The sequence below is a fragment of the Mastigoproctus giganteus genome, chromosome 12 (assembly GCF_048544385.1).
Source record: "Mastigoproctus giganteus isolate SK-2022 chromosome 12, ASM4854438v1, whole genome shotgun sequence".
NCBI lineage: Eukaryota > Metazoa > Arthropoda > Arachnida > Uropygi > Thelyphonidae > Mastigoproctus > Mastigoproctus giganteus.
In genome coordinates, this window is record NC_143586.1 from 139,603,082 (window position 1) to 139,606,584 (window position 3,503).

Below are 3,503 nucleotides of genomic sequence, written 5' to 3' on the forward strand. Positions count from 1 at the left end.
CAGAGGGGTTACAACAGTCCACGAATGCACTGAGGCAGCAGCCACAGAATACCGTGTTCGACTGCGTCCGGGTGTGCCAATCCACCATTAACTATGTTAATGCGAAAATCAAAATTCGAACATTAATACAAAAATCAATTTGTTTCTTCTGTAGGCTTTTCTAGAGAAAACAAAACAACCTAACTGTACGGGTTTTCCGGAGCGACTCGGGATGGATTGCGCAAAATGCTTGAAATGGATACGACCAGGTGAATGGCTAAGGTGGTAGCGACCGATATTACTTATTTTTACAATGCTTCTTTGTGCTGCAGTTGTTCAAATAATGTTATATTATGTTGAAGAGAGATGCAGACACAATATGTTATGTGTGAGTTAATCGGTCTCAGGCGAGAGTCACGTGATTTTATCTCCAGAAACTCGAGTTTTTCGTTTAGCGAACTCGCAATCGACTACAAATACATACAATTTACAAGTTTGGCACTTAATGTAATCACTAATCACCCAGTCATGATACCTAATACTGTACTTCACAGAAAGTTAATACGCACAGAGTCTCATTATTTGGATTGATCACAATGCTGGTATGAAAAGAATTATTAGATATGGCAATGTGATGCAAAGGAGCTAGGCAGCAAGCACTATGCAAAAAAAAAAAAAAAAAAAAAAAACTCTTTATTTTTCCCATTGCTTCCAATGATTTTCGACACCTTCCTAAAATTCATTCAAACTATCCACCTCTACAACACCAGGTGGAAGTTGTTTATTCAAAAAATTGATTACTCTGGTGAATGCAAATTTTTACACATCTAATCTGCAGACATCCTTTCCAAATTAAATTTATGCCTGTTGCGTGCTTCATGCCATGAAAAATAAAGATGCCATCGACATTCGGTTTACTTATCCCTTTTAAAGCCTTATACACTTCATTTAGGTCACCCTATAAATTCCTAGTTTCCAGAGACTGCAATTTGCAGAACCCAGTCTTTCTTGATAACAATAACTTTTTGTACCCCAATTAATCCTTTTGCTCATCTCTGCACCCTTTCCAATAGGATCGGTGCTCTTCCTAAAATGAGGTTTCTCATCCTTTATGCAGTGTTCTAGATGTGGCTTATCCCTTGCCTTATAAATGGTATAATTATATCTTTGTCCTTGCTGGAAAAATTACTGTATATCACTGACAGAACCCCCATGTGCTGTTCTAGCAGCTTGTTTGCACTGCACAGAGAGTTTCCAGGTCAGCCTGTACAATTACTCCAAGATATTTTTATACTCCACGACTTGGAATTCGGTACCACTCAAATGGTGTGTTATTCTGGGATTACTTGCTGTTTCTCTTACTGCTTTGAAATGTAGTGAATTGAATTTATCACGACTGAACCTCAACAGCAATTTTACAGCAAATTTCTTTAATTTATCTAGATCCTCATGAAGTAGGCAGAATACTCTGATTGCGATCATTAACCCCTGTGCCCAGCTTTGTATTATCAGCCAACTTAGACATCAAACTTGAAATGCTTACATCAATGTTATTACAAACATTTAAAACAGTAAGGGGCCCAACACAGGCCCTGTAGAACTCCAATCATCACATCTGTCCATGTAGAGCAGTGGCCATATACAACCACCCTTGGTCTCCTACCATGTAACCATCCCTTTATCCCGAATAAAGGGATGATTACATGGTAGGCGACAAAGTAACTTCCCCCTGTTCCATATTTCTCCAATTCATACAACAATCATCTACAGAGGATCCTCGTTATCCGAGGTTAATTGGTTTCCACTTAAAACGGGGACCAATTTTCGTAATGTTTATTATTTAAATAAAAACATAGACAACTCTTAAAGAAAAACTATGATAGAAATGTGAAAAGCATCATTTCATTTGTATCTCATATTCTACTTATCCTTCACAACGAGTTGCCCATGTATTGCACTACCTCGAATAAGTAACGCTTCACTAATAGAGAAGACTATTGTTACAATTTCTGTTTAACTTTACTCTCAGTTATTACAAAATTATCTAGCTTACTGCCAGAGTTGAATACACCTCTGGCATTCCCCTCCCCGAATAACTCCTCATGTGTGAATGTCAATGCAAAATATTCATTTAGTTTGTTAGCTACCTGAGCAGGATCATCAACAGTTGAACCATCGATATCAAGTGGACCAATCTGATTCATTCCCTTTCTTCTAGAGTTTACATAAGTAAAGAATTCTTTGATGTTTTTCTTTGCATCCTTTGCCAAAGATTTCTCGTAATATGCCTTCGCCTGCCTAACCTCCTTTGTAACTTGGTTACAGACCAGCTTATATCTATCATAGGCTACTGTGTCACATGTTAATTTATATGTATCCCATACATTTTTCTTCTCTGTCACGTGTCTAATTAGTTCATCTGACATCCATTTAGGCCTAAATCTTGAACAATATTTCTTTGTTGGTATGTAAAGCCTTGTAGCTTCCAAGATTAATTCTTTGAATGCTTCCCGTTTTGAATTTGCTGTTGGTAACATCATCAGTTGGTTCCACCGTATAGAATTTATATACTGTCTCAGACCACCGTAGTCACCTATACGAAAGCAAAAACCCTTCCCTTTACGTAACCTTGATAGTAGTTACCTCTTTGAGTAAATCCTACTTCAGCACACTGTGATCACTGCCACCTAGTGGTTCCTTTATCTGAAGATTCTTGATGCATGAAGAATCAAAACTGATAATCAGATCAAGAATATTACTCCCTCTAGTTGCCTCCCGAACATGCTGCTGTAGAAAACAATCATCCAATAAATCCACAAAAGCCTTGCTAGTATGTGTGTGACCAACCCACAAATTCCAGTCAATATCCGGGAAATTAAAATCCCCCATTATAAGACACTCTAATTTACTGGCCCCCTCTATTTCTTTGCACAATTGCTCATTATACTCATCAGATTCATTAGGCCTATAACACACACCTACTCTCATTTTTCCTTTCCCAGTGTTTATGTCACACCAAACAGACTCAACATTGCATTCTCCACCCACATCAATTGGATGCACTTCCTTAGATTTTATGTGTTTCTTAACTAACAGCATAACCCCTCCTCCCTTCCTGTCCTGTCTATCCTTTCTGTACACATTGTACTCCCCAAATTCTAGTTCTGCACTGCTTATGTCTGTGTGACACCATGTCTCTGATATCCCAACAATATTTCCCTTTGATGTCTTGACTAGCACTTCAAGCTCATCGAATTTATTAACTATACTCCTAGCATTGGTGTACATGCAAGTATACATGCACCTGTTTCTACTCTTAGTTACCCTAACACAGCCCATGTATTTACTTGTTCCACTATGACTCCCAGCAGTCCTGGAAATTCCCATTTCCTTGCTTTCTAGGCTGCTGCTCAATTGCATTTCAATAGAAGTAGTGCAAAAATCACTTTTACCTCTGCCAGTGGCTACTGTTAATCTATTAGTCTGTGTATTCCCCCAAGCTAGCAGTTTTCCGACCCACCTAA